Source organism: Canis lupus, chromosome 1 (genome assembly GCF_048164855.1).
Source record: "Canis lupus baileyi chromosome 1, mCanLup2.hap1, whole genome shotgun sequence".
Taxonomy (NCBI): domain Eukaryota; kingdom Metazoa; phylum Chordata; class Mammalia; order Carnivora; family Canidae; genus Canis; species Canis lupus.
Window position 1 is genome coordinate 96,832,499 of NC_132838.1, and position 19,194 is coordinate 96,851,692.

At 45.2% G+C, this 19,194-nt stretch overlaps 1 long non-coding RNA gene across 1 annotated transcript; it reads right to left on the reverse strand.

Annotated features, from left to right (window-relative positions):
• Nucleotides 1-725: 725 nt before the first annotated feature.
• LOC140622303 (uncharacterized) lies at nucleotides 726-6,218 on the reverse strand. The gene is made up of 3 exons (XR_012022081.1): nucleotides 6,102-6,218; nucleotides 5,388-5,521; nucleotides 726-2,269 (listed from the first exon to the last, which is right to left on the reverse strand). It is a non-coding gene; the product is annotated as an uncharacterized lncRNA (long non-coding RNA).
• Between the last annotated feature and the right edge of the window lie 12,976 nt (nucleotides 6,219-19,194).

The following is a 19,194-nucleotide window of genomic DNA, read 5'->3' on the forward strand; positions in this document are numbered from 1 at the left end:
CATACATGAAAATACACAATCTCACTAGTAATTGGAAGGTGAAAATTACAATAGGAAGCAGATCAGAAAACTAAAAGTTGACAGTGCTCTTTGAAGGTGGGCTGTGGGGGCTGGGAACTCTGATTTTGATGGTAGGAATACAAGGAGCTGACCTTGGTGAAGGACAACTTGGCAACATCTGGGAGAAATACGCATCCCTATGACCTGGCAGTTCTGCTGATGATGACTCCCTAGAGAAGCCCCTACCCAAGGAGTTGTGCATGGCAGCGTGACTCATAACAGGAAACACATAAATACTCTGAATGTGCATATCCAGAGGCATGGAATAACAACCTTTGGCAAAAGCCATATAATGTGAACTGTATGCTTTTCTGTTTAGTAAAATGAATGAATTAATATTGATAAATCTCAAAAGCATAATGTTGACTTAAGCATGCAATTTACAGAGGGGTATTTACAACATGATAACATTTATAAATAATTTTATAAAGCCAGAACATACTGTTCTTGATTATAGATACATAATAAACACAATAATAAAAATATATGTGAGACTTAGAAGCTTCATAATTAAGGATGGCAGTTACTTTGGGGGATAGAGTAGTAGGGATGTAATTGGGGATGGAGTATTCAGGGTTCTTTAGCTATAATGTAAAATTTTATTTCTTACCTAATAAAAGACCCACCTGAGACGTGACAGAATGTTGAGATCTTACAAAGTTAGGTAAGCTTTCCATGGATTTTATTATATTATTTTCTGTATGCTTGAAATATTTCAAAATCATAATTTACGTAAAGAACATCTTTTTTGATCATTTTTTAAATATAGCGTGAGATAAAATCATTGATAAAAAGAAATCTTTCTCATCCCTTGTTAACATTTTAAAGCAAAGTCTAAGACCACAAACACTATCTTCAAAAATTCATCTCCCTCAAATCAAGTATTCCCTTTGACTTTTTAAAAATGGTTAAGAATTGAATTGAGATATTTATCCTTCCAACATGTATAAATCAGTGGTTTCTAGTATGTTCACAGAGTCGTGCACCATAATCTAATTTTAAAACACTTTCATTACCCCAAAAAGGAAGCCCTGTACCCAGAAGTCACTCCCCATTCTTTATCCCTCTGCAACCTACTTTCTAATTTCTATGGATTTGCCTATTCTGGACATTTAATATCCGGAATAATGTAACATGTGGCCTTTTATTTCTGACTTGCTTCACTTTGCTTGTCTTCAAGGTTTATCCATGTTATATAGCATGTCAGTGCTTATTCCTTTTTATTGCCAAGTAAGAATCTATTTCGTGGATATACCACATTTTGTTCAACAAATTTATCAGCCGACGGGCATTGGGTTATTTCCACTTTTTTGGCTATTTGGAACAATGCTGATTTAAATAGTACCTTACAAGGTTTTGTGTGCCCGTGTGTCTTCCCTTCTCTTGAATATGGACCTAGGAGTAGAATGGTTTTGGTCACATGGTGACTCTACGTTTACCATTTTGAGGAACTGCCAAACTGGTTCCCAAGGCAGCTGCACTTTTACATTCCCACCAGCACTACCCAAGGGCTTGAATTTCCCCACGTCCTCATCAACACTTGTCATTGTCTGTCTTTTTAATTTTAGTCACCCTAGTGCACGTGAAGCGGTATTTCATTGTGGCTTTGATTTGCATTTCCCAGTGATTAGTCACGTTGAGCATCTTCTTGTGGGTTTATCAGTTGTTGGTGTATCTCTTTTGGAGAAATGTCTATCCAAATTCCTTTCCATCTTTTAAATTGAGAAATACGAGCTCTCCAGCTATTTTTCCATTTCAAGATAATTTTGGCTATTCAGCATGCTTTGTATTTCCTTAGGAATTTTAAGATTAGCCTGTCACTTTAGGGGAAGAAAAGCCAGCTGGGACTTTGATGGGCAGTATTAAGCTTTTCCTATCTATGAACACAGGATGTCTTTCTGTTTACTTTATTTCTTCCTTAGTTTCTCTCAAAAATGTTTTGCAGTTCAAAGTGTAAAAACCTTTCATTTCTTTTGTTGAATTTACTCCTAGGTGGTTTATTCGATTTGAATAAAAATAAAATAAAATAAAATAAAATAAAATAAAATAAAAGGCATTGTTGGGGCATCTGAGTGACTTAGTTGGTTGAGCGTCCAACTCTTTGATTTCAGCTCAGATCATGATCTCAGGGTCATGGGATGGAGTCCCGTGTCTGGCTCCCTGTTCAGCGAGGAGTTTGCTTGTCCCTCTTCCTCTCCTCGTTCCCTCCCTTAAACAGTAAATACATAAGTAAATAAATAAATAAATAAATAAATAAATAAATAAATAAATAACATCTTTAAGACAATGGCATTGTTTTCTTAATTTCACTTTTGGATTGCTCACTGCTAGTGCACCGAAGAACAATTTATTTTCATGTATCAATCACATATTCTTCAATTTCTCTGAACCTGTGTGTTAGCACCAGTAGATTGTTGGGTGGATTACTTAAGGGTTTTCTATATACAAGTGCATGCAGTCTGTGTGCAAAGATAGGTTTCCTTTCCTTTCCTTTGATGTACTTACTTGTTTCTTTTCCCCAGCTGTCCCCAAAAACATCTTCATTTAAAAAAAAAAGAAAGATTTGAGAGTGAGAGGAGCAGAGAAGCGCCGAGAAGGACGGAGATGGAGAAGAACAGGGAGAGGGAGAAGCAGACGCTGTGTAAAGTATAGAGTCTGACTTGGGGTCGCTCCCACCACCCTGAGGTCATGACCTGAAACCAAGAGTCGGCTGCTTAGTCCGAGCCGCCCAGGTGTTCCATCCTTGTCTTTTTTTTTTTTTTAAGAAGTATACTCAGGGGTAAACTGAGGGTCACCTGACACCTCATTGACTCAGAATTGAAAGGAGACTTAGAAATCATTCATTCACTCATTTCTCTATTTGGTAAATATTTACTCACTGTATCCAGTGCACTACGGGGTGGGAGGAGGGCCCCACCTTCATGGAACCAACAGGCAGGTGGTAGAGGCAGTGAAAGGAGTCACAGGTAAAGAAGCAGGATGGTTAGGCTTGGATAAGATTACATGAAGGAGATAATCGTGGGGACACGAGAGGGGGCATCTTGGGGCGAGGGTACTGTGGTGCTCAGATGCCCTTCTGAGAAAGTCATTCGGGTTGAGCCTTTACCTGTTCTAGGAGTTCTCCCTACACATCCCCAACAGGTGCTCATCAGGACTTGACCTTCCTGCCTCCCGGCAGAGGTGACCCATCACCTCCTGGGAAAGTCCACCCCGCCCTGGGTCTACTGCTCTCATACAAAGCTCCTTCCTAGCATTGGACCCAAGTCCTCCTCTTGACCTGGTCCCTACCTGGCCTTAGCTACTTCCCCTATAGTTTGTTGCTCTGTGTAACTGTGGAGACAGCCAGTCTGAGACTGTCCCCCAGGCTCGGATCATGCTGGGGATGCACCTCTGGGCCTCTCCAGGGGAGAGACGGGAGCCTGCGGGGAGGTGTGACCCCAGCCAGGAAGAGGTGCCTGGCACCCACCGACACTTGCGTGGCCCTGAGGCCAGTTCTGGGTCCCAGCAGGGTCCCCCCTCCCCATCCCTGCTGGAAAGGGTGAGAGGGAAAGAGCAAAGGGCTGGCGTCCCCATTTGAGACACTTGGGCCAGCTTTTGACACCGTGAAATGCCAACAGGGCAACGCACATAATTTGTTTTCCCTCTTGAAGTGGGGGGAAACCCCATAGCCCAGCCTGTGCCGCGGGCAGCCCCCCGCGCTCTGAGAGACAGCTGCCGTGGCCCGGCGCCTGCCGCCTCGCGGTAGAGACGGTGGAGACGGCTCGGGTTTGGAGCGTGCGGACCTGATTTGTGACAACCTGCTGATGTTCTTCAGCAACGCGTCTACTCCTTCCACTCAATTAGACAGTTAAAAATTACTGATAAAGCACGAGGGATTTTTGTGAAGCTTTTCAAGAGACTTGAAACTGAAATTGAAGTCTGGTTAAAGACGAGAAAAGAAAACTCGAGTATCATTTCCTTCCTGTAATAGATTAGATTTGAACTTTTAAACTAAAGGAAACCAATTTGGTTTGTTTCTCCCGAAGCCTCCCTGCCCCCCCTTCCCGGGTGATGCCGAGGCAGTGAGAGCCCCTCCCCGGGGCGGCGGAAACCACTCCGGAGGGCAGCGGGTCGCGGGGCTGCCGCACAGGCCTGTGTGCCCTCCGGGCGGCGGGGCTGAGGACCTCCTCAGGGTTCTGGCGGGAGGTGAGGAGGACAGAGCCGGCAAGTGTTTAGGTGTTTAGGACACGGCCCATCACAGGGGAGGCCTCCATACACAGGTATCATTTCAGTTTCACCCCCCGGCAATGGGACACCTGCTCATTGAAACCCAAGTTTATTATTACTCACCCTGGGGGTGAGTGAGACCTTCTATAATATGGCCCTTTAAGAGAGGCACCTGGGGGACTCAAGGCTTGAGCATCTGCCTTCCGCTCAAGTCATGATCCTGGGGTCCTGGGATCGAGTCCCTCGTCGGGGTCCCCGCAGGGAGCCTGCTTCTCCCTCTGCCTGTGTCTCTGCCTCTCTCTGTGTCTCTCAGGAATAAATAAATAAAGTCTTAAAAAAAATCTGTTTGTGATTCCATTTATAACTCCGTCTCCCTGGAGGTCAGAAACCCAGTGTAAATATACATGCCAGAGGAGCAATGGACTCTTGGGCCAGTCTGCCCAGGAAGCTGCCGTGTCCCTCCTCTTGGCTAGCTCTATGCGCCTCCGCTCACCTGTGCCCTGACTCCCCGCCCCCGCCACCCGCCCCCAGCCTGGGGCCTTTGCTGGTGGGGAGACAGGGGTGGATCCTGGCCCAAGCAGGGACCGTGGATATGCAATAGGAACAGGGACATGGAGCATTAGTCAGATGATGGGGGGGTGTTTGCATAGAGGGGGTGCCGGAGTCCTGGGGGGGGTCTGGGGGGGTCCAGGCTGCTCACGGGGAACAGCGGGCTGTGAACCAGCACAGGAAGCCGTCTGCCCAGAGAAGCAAACTGGGAAGCCCAGAAGCCCCACAAAGAAGAGAGGATGGCAGGAGTCTCCCCAGGGCCCATCTGGGAAAATCCCTATCCCCCTAGGCCCGTGGATGCCCCTGAGACTGAGGCTCCAGCCCCAGAATACCCCGCTCCTGTGTGACGTGGGCCACCCGAGGCGGTCGATGCTCTGAGCCTTGTGTCCCTTTGTCCTGGGGAAGGCCAGTGAAAGGGGACAGTACACTACTAGGTACTTAGCCCTGAGCGTCACCTGCGAACTGAGACGATGCCCAAGAGCTTCGTGGTGGCAGGTGCCAGGGCGTGGTGTTCAGGGGGACGGAGTCCAAAGCCTAGTCCCCGTTGCCCTTAGCCCGAGCACGTCACTGACCTTGAGTTTGTTGTGCATCTGCCATGGGGGTGTAGTAAGGACTGGAGATGACAGCAGACGCATCAGCAGCTGGTACCTGGTCAGTCCTTGCATTGGTTTATTTACAAGTGCATTAGGGTGACTTGTGCCCAGAGCTGTGAGGGGGAGAGGAAGGGAGGAGGATGGAGGATGGGGAGGGGGCTCACACATACACACATGTTCACACCGTTGCACACTCACACTTACACCCACAGGCATTCATTCATATCAGCATAAACACACACCCACCTGGTCCCTGCTGCACACCCCCCTTGCCCAATGGCACAAACCTGGCTATCCGAGGTGGGCATATTCTGGTGACCCCAAGTCCCCCACCTGCTGGATTATAAGGTGCCTCCAACACCTGTTTTCGAGGACTCAGGCCAGCCCAACGACAGGCTGCCCCACTGTTCCCGCACTGCAGTGCCCCTTGGAAAGTTCCAGGCTGCCCAGGGCCGCACAGCCCACCTTCTGTGAGCAGGAGTGGCACAGCACAGCTTCCTACCCCAGATCAAGGTGTACTGGTCATTTCTTGGCCGTGGTTTTATCCTCAGGAACTAAAGAGCTCCAGGAGGTGTCGTGTGCGGGTCCTAGGGCCCCACCTGCCCACTGCCAGTCATGGCCTTTTTGAAGCTGATGGGGGGGGGCAGCGGCTTCTCCCCGGGGACATCAGGGCTCCCTGCTGGGCCATCTCACCCACAGTGAGCCTCAGCCAAGGCCGCTCCTTCCCTGTGACCAGCTCCCGCCAGTGCAGCGGCCGCGGCGCAGTCATTCGGCTCAGAGCCCTGGACCCAGGCCACCCGGGGTGTGTGCTTCTGTGGACACTAATCACTTCCAGTTAAAGTCTTGATCTTTCTGGACAAACACCGTCCTTGTAAGGCTGGCTGGTCATTTCCGACGCCCTCCTATTTCACTGGGAAGCCAGCCCCCGCCTGCAATCCTGTCATGTGTCTGGTGTCCTGCGGCCCATTGCATAGACGGATCTGGCCCCGGGGGCCCTCATCCGCCTCAGCTCCGCGTCCTCATCTGGAGCAAGTTCTCCGCCCTCACTCCTGCAGCTGGAGTGCCCATGGCCATCGTTGACCACGGCCAGCCCTCGGGTGTTGCTGGGACCCCTGCTCTCCCCTGAGCCTCCATCTGCTCCAAGCACCATCCCCCAGGTGCCCTTACCCAGCCTCGAGGATGAGACCCCTAATCTCCACCCTCATGTCCTCGGGGCCTGGCTCAGCGGCCAGAAGTGGTCTCCACCTAATGCAGGCTGGTCCCCTCTTTCTCTCTCTCTCTCTCTTTTTGATAAGTCAGCTATTTATTTATTTATTTATTTATTTATTTATTTATTTATTTATTTATTTAACTGTTTAAGTTTGGAAGCTGTCAGAGACTCACAGAGAAGCTGGTGAGATCGTGTGGGGGAAATGCCAGAGGGCTTCCCCTGTTCTCAACATCTCTGTCACCATCACAGGAGGGGTGGGCGGCAGAGCGACAACCATCCAAACTGAGAAACTGACTTTAGGAAAACATCGTCAACCGCCTGGGCCCTTTCCTCTCCAGGGCCCTTTCCTCTCCAGGGCCCACATTGTGTGTCACCATCACCTCTTTGGACTCCTCCAGCCAGGGCGGGAGGCTCCTGAGAGTGTCCCGTCCCTTTGGGAGGTTGTGGGTCAGGGATCGTGCTCATCAGCCTGCTTGTCTGTGTTCTCCCTGTTAGACTAGACGGTGGCACAGGAGTCGCATGTTGTCCCGGTTGCTCCTCTTGTTTCAGGTCCAGCATAGCTCAGCTCAGCGCCCCTATGGTCTTTAACAATCATGGATTGTCTTGCATTAATTTCAATTTTTAAAATATTGCATTAAAGTCTTATTTGTCTGATCACTGTTTTGTTAGCTCCTCGCAAGGCGATGGCCTCCCTCACCGCCCCTTCCCCTGCCACCAGGCCAGCCTAGGATCTGAAGATGGGAGTTAGAGGCACCTTACAATCCAGCAAGCGGGGGACTCGGGGTCACTGGTACGTACCCACCTCAGACAGCCAGCTTTGTGGTGGTGTGCGGTGGGCATTGTCTCACCCAGGGCCCTGTGTGTGAGTGTGTAAGTGCTGGTATGAACACATACAGGTATATGTAAGTGTGTGAGTGTGCAATGCTATGATTGTGTGAGCATGTGTATACATGTGTGTGCATTAACATGTGCGTGAGGATGTGCCTATATGTGTGCATGTGCATGTGTGCATGAGCATGTCAGCATGTGTATGTAGGCATACATATGTGTATACTTTGTATGTGTGTCTGTGTGAGCCTGTGTACACATGTGTATGCGTTAGCATGTACACGAGGGTGTGCCTATATGTGTGTGCATGAACATGGAAGCATGTGTGTAGGCACACAGGTGTACACTGAGCGTGTGTACCCATGTGAGCCTGTGTACACGTGTATGCGTTAGGATGTGTGCGAGGGTGTGCTTATATGTGTGCATGTGCATGTGTGCATGAGTATGTGAGGATGTGCATAGGCATACACTCGTGTACAGCAGTGTGAGGGTGTGTCAGCTGCCACCCCCGGGGTTGTCATTGCACTTTTGGCTGGTCCCAGGCTCCTGGGGTCCTGCAGGGTTAACAGGCGAAGGGGAGCAAGTGCCAGGGGGCCTGAGAAGGAGGTGCCCCTGAGCAGAGAGTGGGGCACCTGCCGGCAGGAGGGGGGGCAGGAACATGGAGCCCCCGGCTCTTCCACAGCCGTCCTAGTCCTCCAGGGCCTGGCCCACTGCACCCGCTCATGGGCTCCATTTCAGCCCCCCCTTTACAAGGACCTCTGGAAGCAGCTTCACCCCTGCCTGCACACACCCCTACCCCAATGGAATCATTGAGACCCCCGGAAGCTCTCTGTGACTTCCTGCAACTCTCCGGGGGCAGGGGGCAGTGGGTGTCTATTGCCCCAAGGGCGTGCACACACATGTGCACACACACATATACACATTCTCATTTGGCCAAGGGTCTGAATGTCTCGGTCACCAGGCTGGCTTTGCCCCCTGGAGGGGTGCGGTGGGACTCCGGGGGGTTGCATCCCGTTTTGGTTTAGGGCAGCCGCCAGGCAGGTGTGCAGGACAGCGGGCCCTGGCGGGGGGGTGGTGTCTTGTTTGCCAGCAGCCCGAACCCCACCCCATCTGTGCGGTGCACGCCCCGCTGGGAGTTTCCACGATGTCTGGGGAGCAGGGTACGTCCAGCAGCCTGCCCCCCTGCTGCCAATGCCCCCTTGCTTGTGAACTTCCACCCTGGCGTCCCATCCGGAGCCACTGGCATGTCCCGTCGGACATCACTCGGCCTCCTTCGCACTTTTGCTCGTTTGTGAGCTGCCCCCTGCCCGGATTGTGCCACCTTGCCAGCAATGATGTCCTTGTTAGCGCCTTGGTCCTAAGGAACCCACAACACTGCAATACTGCTGTGTGTGTGTGTGTGTGTGTGTATGTGTGTGTGTGTGTGTGTTTCTCCAGCTCTCCTTAGAGCAAGGCCTCTCACATTTGTTCTCTCTTATGTTGGGCCGGGCCCTGGGGAGGGCTGGCATTTAGGAGTCCCACGGGGGGGTGTCCCCCCTTCCCTCCAGGAGCCTCCTGTGTGCCAAAGCTGTGTTCCTGCCTGGGGAAGAGGCTCAGGGTGTCACAGAGCCCCCGGAGCCCCCGGGGAAGGCTCGTTCTCAGGGTGAATGGGAGCCATGCAGAGGAGAGGAGAGCGTGTGCAATGTTGAATGACTGCCCCCAAGTGTCCTTCTGGAGAAGATGGCCCGGCTGGCAGGGCGCCCTGGGGGTGGGCCCTGGAGCCTGCAGCCTTGGCAGGTGCTGGGAGCACCCAGCGGCGGAAGCGGGAGCTGTGCCTCTCAGGAGCTGAGCGCTCAGCCACCACTTCTGGGGTGCAGTCAATGCCAAAGGTCTGAGCCCCCTTCTTGGGACCAGCACTGTTGCGAGGCCTGCGTGGGTCCCTGCTGGGTGCCATCTGGGGTCCAGGCTGCATCTCACCTCGGGGGAGGTGCAGCCGTGCAGGCAACTGTGCCCTTGGGGACACAGGTCTGTCCTTTGCTGATGCCCAGGCCACCCGTCTGTCCACAGTGCATCTCCGTGTGAATTATAAAGAAACTCCCTTCCCTGGGGACTTGCTCCCCTGAGGTGGATCCAGCTGTATCCTGGGGCCCCGGTGAGCAGACACCAGGCTAGGTCAGGGACCCCTCTGTCCCCTGGCTGAGCCAAAACAGAACACCCTCCCGTGGTGGCCCTGCGGACACCTTGCACACCGGCATTCTCCACCTGCGCTGATGAAGGAGGGAGTCCTCAGCAGATTCTGGAGTGCAGTGGATTGTCCACCCTGACACTTGGGGCGCTCGGCTATGGGTCCGCGGGGAGCCTCCTGCATCCTGGCCAGCTCACATTCCACCCGCTCCTGCTCCAGACCCTCTTGCCAAGTCCCCAGGTGTATTTCACCATCACAAGTTTAATTCCCGGGGCCCCCTCTTCATCTTCATTGTTCCTTTTCATGGCAGCTTTTCGTGATTTACGGATGTAGCATCTTCTGTTATTCCTCTAAAGATAGTAATGACGATTTTTTCAAGGCTGTGTTTTTTCTGACGTGTCCCTATTTCCCCTGGTTTGATTTTGCTCCCTCCTTCCCTCCTTCAATCACAACATTCCTCCCCCTCCTTCCTCCCCACCCTGCCTTCCCTCCTTCCTACCTCTCTCTTTCTTCCGACTCTCTCTTTCCTGTTGGAAGATCTCCTCAAACGCTTGGGAACCCCTTGTCTATTCGTGTTGAAGAGCAGGCTGCGTCAGGGGCATGTCCTGCAGAGACACGGCACGGATGCTGGTGTGTGTGTCCACAGGTCGGAGCCCACACCTCTTGGGTGGACCCTTCCTCCCCACCAGAGAGGAATGCACCGAAGCCAGCAGGGACAAGCCTGACTGCCCGGCTGCCTGGAGCAGTTGGGGTGAAGTGGAGGGGGGAGCTGTAGCCAGGGTGGGTGGGGAGGGGAGGGTCTGCATCTGTCTGGGGAATTGGGATGGTGACAGGCGGTGTGTAAAACACTTCAATCCAGGGCCCTGCGTTGAGGCCTTCCAATGTCCTTGGTGCAGCAAATTCCTGACCTGTCTCGCGGTACATTTGGGCAGGATTTTCTGCAGGTTTGTGGCTTGTGGCTTCCCCGGCCCTGCTAGTTCCCTTACTACTTCTCCACTTGCTTTGTTTATTTTTTTTCCCGGCTTTATGGGGGTGTAGTTGATACACAAAGACGCACATATCGAAAGAGCTCAATCTGATGAATTTGGCTAGGCACACCCTCGTAAATCCATCACCACGATCGAGATCAGGAACCTGTGAATCACCCTGGAAGCTTCCTCCTGCCCGCTGGGAATCCCTCCCTCTTCTCGCCACCCCACCCCCCCCCCCCATCCCTGGGGATCACTCAGCTACTTTCTCTGCTGCTCTGCTTTAGCTTACATTTCCTAAAATAGATGGAATCATACCTACAGCGTATACTCTCTCTCGTCTGGCCTCTTTCACTCAGTGTAATTACTCTGAAGACGATTTTTGCTGTGGCCTATAATGTATTCCTTCCTACTGCCAACTACTGTTTTATTATACGGATATATCAGAGCTTGTCCACTTACCTGTTCATGGACATTTGGGTTGCTTCCAGGGTTTAGCTCTTTCAAATAAAGCTGTTATGGTCACTTGCGTATGTCTTTCCACAGACATATGCCTTCTTTTGTCCTGTGAAAGGCTTCGGAATGGAATGGTGGGTTATAGGATTTATATGTTTATAGAGGTAATCTGTTTACTTGTTTTTTTTTTAAAGATTTTATTTATTTATTCACAAGAGAGACAGAGACAGAGACACATGCAGAGAGAGAAAGCAGGCTCCCTGTAGGGAGCCTGATGTGGGACTCGATCCTGGGACCCCAGGATCACAACCCAAGCCGAAGGCGGATGCTCCACTGAGCCACCCAGGTGCCCTAATCTGTTTAATTGTTAGGAAACTGCCGAAGTAAAAAAAAAAAAAAAAAGAAAGAAAAGAAACTGCCAAAGCGATGTCCAAGAGATTATATCGTTGTACATTTGCATCAGCAATGTAAGAAACTTTCTGTTGCTCCACATCCTTGACAGTATTTGATGTGGTCTTTTAAATTTTATCCGCCCTACTAGTGTGTGTGCTGTGGTATCTTACTGTACTTTTACTTTTCATTATCTTAATAACTACTGATACGGAGCACTTCTTGAACTTACTTGACATTCACATATCTGCTTTAGTGAAGTATCAGCTCAAATCTTTTACCTGCTTTTTTTTTGGTGGTTATTTTTTATTATTACTATTTTTGTGAGCTCTTTATTTATCATGTATACTAGTGTACTTTGTTTCTAAAATTAAGGAATACTTCAAATAATGAAGAAAATCACAAATAAAAATATAAATAAGAATATTAAATCTTACAAGCCCATCACCCATATTGATTACATAATATCATGTTCTATGTTTGCTTATGATTTTGTTTTTAAAATGAAATGTTATGTGAGATACAGTGGAAGAAGCCCTCTGCTTCTACCCCCAGCCCCTTAATTCTCTCCTCTTCCTCCTAAAAAGTAGACATTAATCTGAATGTGAAGATACGTTGCTTCTTAGCCTTTTGGCTAAGATCAAGTGCAATCTGAATGTAATGTATACCCGTGTTTTTGTACTTTTACACGCACACATACACACAGAGTGTTAACATGTTTTTATCTCTAAGCTTTTGCCTGTTTTTGGATTATATATCAATGTAATTGTACTATGTATATTCTTTGTGACTTCTTTTGCTCATATTGTGTTGTCGAGATTCATTCATGCATGTTGATGCATGCAGTTGTGGATCATTTCATCACTGGAGAATTTTATTGTATGATGACACCAGATTTTATTTTATTTTCCATGGTATTACTGATGGATGGTATTACTGATGGATATTTTGGTTATTTTCTTTTTCTTTCTTTCTTTCTTTCTTTCTTTCTTTCTTTCTTTCTTTCTTTCTTTCTTTCTTTTTCTTTCTTTTTTTCTTTCTTTCTTCCTTTCTTCTTTCTTTCTTTTTTTCTTTTTCTTTCTTTCTTTCTTCCTTTCTTCTTTCTTCCTTTCTTTCTTTCTCTTTCTTTCTTTCTTTCTTTCTTTCTTTCTTTCTTTCTTTCTTTCTTCCTTTCTTCTTTCTTTCTTTCTTTCTTTCTTTCTTTCTTTCTTTTTCTTTCTTTCTTCTTTCCTTTTTCTTTTTTCTTTCTTTCTTTTTTTGTCACTCTCAGCACTTCTGCTGTCACACATTCTTGTAGATGACTTCTGGAGCAGGTTTGTAAATGTTGCCCTGGGAAGAGCCAGGATGGGTCATGGGGCAAGACCTTCTTTCATTTCACTCAGTGACACCAAACTTTGCCTTGCTGGTTGCACAAGTTTTCCACTCCACTGGCAGAGTTACGGAGAATTACCATTGATTCACATTCTCTCCAACACTTGGTGTTATCAGACTTTATATTTTTTGCCAATCTGGCGGGTGTGGAATGATATCTTATCATCTCCTTTGACAACATGCCCAACTTAGATCTTTCCTCTCCTCTGTCCTCTGGGTCCTGTTGTTGCTATCTTTTATAGATGGCTGTTCTGTTCTAATCTTCATGATGCTTTTAAATGTCTTTTCACCTTGGGATTCTACGGTGTTACTATGATAAACCTACATGTGTGGTAGCATTTCTTTTTTTTTTTTTTTCAAATTTATGTTGGAAGTTCATTGAGCTTTCTGGATCTGGGCATTGGTGTCTTAGCAATTCTGGAAAATTCTCAGCAACCACCTCTTTAAAATATTTACTGTTCGTCATCCTTCATTATTTTTCTTTTTCCAACTCCAACCTTCTCACCTACCCTTGCATATCTCTTACTACCCTCTGTTTCTCCTGTTTCTCTGGATTGTATTCTGGATGATTTCCTTATTTCTCTCTCCTGCTCCGCTTGCAGTTCTCTCTTCAACTGGGTGTATCTGAGGCTCAGATGTCCACTGTATTTTCATATGAGTGAAGCATTTTCCATTTCTAGATATTCTTTTGCATTTTTTTCAAAGCTGTGAGATGTTACTTGTTGTGTCCAGTCTCCTGATCATATTTTCAGGCTTCTTTTAAAAAATTGCTTAATAATATAGTCATTTTAGATTTAATTCCCATGCATTTCAAAACCTGCAGGATCTAGGAATCTGAATTTTTATTGATATTTCAGGTGATTCTGATGTAACTGTTCTTTAGAACACCTCAGGAAACACATCTGGGACTTAAAGAAATGCAAAATGCCCACTTTACAACACAATCATCACCAGTAGGTATGCCCATCTTCCCGCCCCCTCTCCCACAATTTAATAGGAAAAACATCATTCATTGAGACAAGTTAAGAATGAAAGTAGGCTTTTCACATTAAGAAAAATGTTAGAATGCCTGGGCAGCCCTGGTGGCTCAGCGGTTTAGCGCTGCCTTCAGTCCAGGGTGGGATCCTGGAGACCTGGGATCGAGTCTCATGTCAGGCTCCCTACATGGAGTGGAGCCTGCTTCTCCCTCTGTCAGTGTCTCTGCCTCTCTCTCTCTCTCTCTCTCTGTCTCTCTTGCATAAATAAATAAAATCTTAAAAAAAAAGAATATTAAAAAAAAGAAAAATGTTAGAATTTTCTAAATTCCTTTTATTCTTCTTTTGCTGGCAAAATTTGCATTCCATAGCTCTTTTATCTCTAAGAATATCACGTGTGAATTCCTATGTTGTATCTTATTAGATTTTGATCAAAAAGTTAGATTTTGTGGCTAGCTGGCTCCAAATACAGGGCTTTCTTTGGAACCATGGAAAGAGACTCACTCTCAGAGGGGTGCCTGGCAATCAGTTAAACATCCACTCTTGGTTTTGGCTCAGGTCATGAGATCCAGCCTCATGTGGAGACCGAAGTCCAGCTTCACGTCAAGCCCTGGTCATTTGGGTTCCACACTCAGCAGCAGTCCACTTGACATCCCCTCCCCCTCTGCTTCTTCCCCTGTGCTCTCTCTTTCACTCTCTCTCTCTCTCAATAAATAAATAAATCTTTAAAAAGAGAGAGAGAGAAAGAGACTCTCAGACTTCCAACTTTATGGGGCTATGGATATTTCTTTTGGAGTTTCAGGACAAAATGATTATAGAACTTTGATAAAATTAGCTGCCTTTTATTCCCTGTAAACCTAGGTAGATCTAAAGACACACAGAGATCCACAGAACACTTAAATTTGCCTTCCATTTCTAAATTTTTTTTTTTTTTTTGTGAAGTTAAGTCCGTAATTACCTTGGGCAAAATGTGAAAGTCAATAGCATTAACATGGAAAGATCAGCTACTCTACCAAGTGCCAAAAGTTTTTCTATTAGCCCTACACTCACTGACTCACGTCCTCTTTACAAGAACTCTGTGAAGTAGGTGTTATTATTAATCTTATTTTACAGATGAGGGAACTGAAGTACAGAGAGTTTAAGCACTTCATCCAAGGTCACACAGGGAGTAACAGAAAGTCCAGGATTAGAAATGGAGCAGTGGAGTTCCAGCCTCTGTGCTCTCAATGACCATGTGGTAACATGCTCTTTAACCTTTTATGCTCTGTATGTTGCTGAGCTTCACAAGGTGCATGGATTAGCATGTTTCAGGTGTCAGTACTGGGATAAGGTATGTGATACCTGCAAAATTATAAAACTAAATTATCAGGAAGTTTATCATGGTTTACTTCTTTTTTTTTTAATGATTTATTTATTTATTTTATTTATTTATTCATGAGAGATGGGGGGAGAGAGAGAGAGAGAGAGAGAGGCAGAGACACAGGCAGAGGGAGAAGCAGGATCCATGAAGGAAGCTTGATGTGGGATTCGATCCCAGGACTCCAGGATCACGCCCTGGGCAGAAGGCAGGCACTAAACCATTGAGCCACCCAGGGATCCCCCCATGGTTTATTTCTTAATCAAAGAGGTTGTGGATACTTAATAGGCTGAAAACTAGCCTGAATCACATGAAACTGACCTGAGAAGACAGTCATTGTAGATTACACATGGTGGCCATCAATAAAAAATGGCTGACTCTTGGCAGTTGTATGTGGTTCAAACAAATACAAAATTTACATTCATGTGATGCTCCATGGTTCACAGGAGATTTTATCCCATTCTTCTCTTTGCTCCCTGAAGTCTTACCAGGTGGGCAAGGATGTTGTGATGACCCTGGTTTACAGAGGAAGGAGCAAAGGCCATGTCGAAGGACCCGCCCCAGTGGTACACAGCTGGGAGGTGAAAGCCCTGATCTTTGGCCCAGTTCTCTGGGGACCAAGTCTGCTGCTCTGTTCCTCTTGTCACCATGTCCCTGGTGCCCGGCCAGAGGGGCAAGTGTACAAGGGGTTTAGGTACTTCCTTTCCACAGACATGTTTAGTTCATCAAATATGATTTTTTGGGAGAGTGAGCAGTGATATAAAAGGGAGGGTGTTTCTGACAAGAGCAACAGCAGCTCATCACATGATTATGTGCTTTTAAAAGTAATTTATTGAGTTGAATTTCACATAACATTAAAGCAAACAGTGGCTTCTCAGTAGCATTTAGTACATTCACCATATTGTGCAGTCCCCATCTCTGCCTGATTCTGAAACATCTTCATCACCCCAAAAGAAACTCTGTACCCATCAAGCGGTCACTCTGTTCCTCCTTTTCCCCAGCTCCCAGCAACCAACAATCTGCACTCTGTCTTTGCGGATTTATCTATTCTGGATGTTTCCAGTAGATGGAATTGTAACATCTGTGTGACCTTGTGTGACCAGCTTCTTCAATTTAGCATAATGTTTTTGAGGTTCAACCAGTTAGCATAATGTTTGTCACACATGTCAGACTTCATTCCTTTTTATGGCTGGATAATATGCCATTGGATGTATTTACCATAGTTTGTTTATTCACTCACCCATTGATGGAACTATGGACCATTTCTACCTTTTGGCCTTTGTGCATAGTTCTGGTGTGAAAATGCATGTACATATACTTGTTTGATGCGTGTTTTCTGTGCTTTTCAAATATGTACATAGGAGTAGAATGGAAGGGTCATATGGTAACTCTGGTTTAACTTTTTGAGAAATTCCCAAACTGGTTTTCAAAGTAGCTGCTCCATTTTATGATTCCACCTGCTGTGTTTGAGGGGTTTGGTTTCTCCATATCCTTGCCAACACTGTCATTGTCCATCTCTTTTATTGTGGCCATCCTGGTGACTGCAGTGGCTTCTGCATTGTACTTTCGATTTGCATTTCCCTAGTGATTGATGATGTTGAGCATCTTCTCATGTGCCTGTTGGCCATCTGTACAACTTCTTCTTTGGAGAATTATCTGTTCAGATCCTTTGCCCACTTTTAAACTGGGTTGTCTTTTTATTGTGATGTATAAGAGTGTCTTCATATGTTCTAGATACAAGTCTCTTATCAGATACATGGTTTGCAAATATACTCTCTCATTCTGTGGGTTGTGCTTTTCATGCTCTTGACAGTGTCCTTTGAAGCACAAAAAGTTTTAAATTTTCACAAAATCTAACTCATGTAGCTTTTTTTTTTTTTTTGTCATTTGCACTTTTGGTGTTATAGATAAGAAATTATTTTCTAACCCAAGGTTAGAAGATTTACATTTTCTTCTACAAGTCTTTTCTTTTGATGATCTCAGCTCTTACATCTAAGTTTATGATCCATCTTGAGTTCATTTTTGTATAAGGAGTGAGGGTCTAACTTCATTCTATTTTGGTCATAAAAATTGTTCATATTTAAGCTGTACAAGATAACTTGATATATGTGCATAGAGGAAGATGATTACTACAGTTAAGATGATCAACATACTATCTCATCACTTAGTTACCATTCACGATAATCTATTTTGATTTTTTGGTTATTCCCATAAGTGGTAAATATTTCTAGAGCAAAGACTATTTCTATTTGCTCACCACTATTTCCTCAACTTCTTGTGCTATTTCTTATGTACCTGCAGAATAAATGAGACCTTGTACCAATCATTTCACCTCAACAATCAGTTTATGTTCTACAAAACATATGATCCTATTGAGCCTTCAAGCCGTATTCATAAAATTATATAATTCTTTTCTCAACTGGGATAGCTTAGTAATATAATTATCTGTCCTGAAATAATTGATCTCTGATTGCATAACTATTATCTACTATTAGCTTCAGAGCCCTCTTGAATAAGCCTACTGTTTTTCTGGCACATGGTACCTATTGAATAATTCCATTTGATAGCAGAGCCAAGAATAATAATCATTTCTCATAGCTGAAGCCTTTGCAAACACCATAAATGGCCATACCTTCTGGTCACCCTAGAGATAGGTCATTTTTAAATTGGCAGTCTTGACAATAATGGTGATTATACAGAGAATGCAGCTTCCTTTGAAACACCCTGAAGCTTTCATATGGAAATCTTTTTTATCTTCACTGTGCCCTTGTAAAGTAGGAAAGGGATGAGTAATTGTTTGTGTCAAATGACCATTTCCTTGGGCTTGGTGAATTGAGCTATTCTTGTACATTTCAGCTATGCAATTTTAGTTTCATAGTTTTATTGTGGCCTCGGTCATTGTGATGGGCTATGTGAACCTTTGTAGAGTACACTTTCCATTGCTTCAAAAGTGTGTTTTTATTTGTCTCCATGATACCATTTAGTAATACATTTTTCATGGAGAATAATATTGATTCGAAAATATAATTTGGGCATGAAATATTATTAGATTCTTTAGAAGAGTTGGAGTGCTTTTCTTAAATTTATGCTTTCCCTAAGTGTTAAGATTTATAGACCTGGGTTATTTCTCTGCCTTCAAAGAAGCTGCTTGTTCAGTCAAGAAAGAACTTGTGGTACCATGTATACCAGGAAGCATATCCCTTCAGTTGATAGAGAAGCAGTGCCCCTAGAGGACATATCTCAATTAATAAATTGTCTGTCATTTCCATGTTATTCAAACAAATATAGCAAATCATAAGAAAAAGAAGAAAATTTCTCATCTATTTTGTATTTTACCCACTGTAATTTAATACTGAAATCTGACTTTAGAGAGAACAAAATAAGAGGAAAAACAGTGGATCCATTCCATTTGTGAATATAAATGCAACCCCCCCAAATCCTATAAAATATTAGCAAATCACATTTGGCAGTAAATTAGAAAATGCATTTTGCTTGACCGAGTAGGACTTGCTCTAGGAATGTGAGAATGATACAGCATGTTTAACAGATTCATTACATAAACACATTAAAGAACCATGTAATTATATCAACAGATTTAAAAATAACATCTGAGTAAATTTTAGCTATTTGTAACATAAGCTGTAAATAAAATAGGACGAGGAACAAGCCACTGAAATATAATGAAGATAATTTATTAGAAATCTGCATATTAAATTGTGAAATATGAAGCTGCTAAAATGTGGACCACGATTGCAATACCCTCTACCATCACTATTAAATGATATTATTTTGGGGGGGGGATACAGCTAATGTAATAAAATGAAAAAGAAATAAGTCACACTGAAGTTAAAATAGAAGAATCAACATTATATTTATTTGTAAATAATGGAATTGTAGGTTTGGAAAATACAACAGACCAAATTAAAAAAAAGCCACTATCGAATTAAAAAGATAATTTTGTACACAAAAGACATAGAAATCAATACCTTTAAAAATAATGTTGATAAATAGAAATTAAACAGAAAGCTACCATCTATAATAAAAAATGAAATCTATAAAAATGGGAAT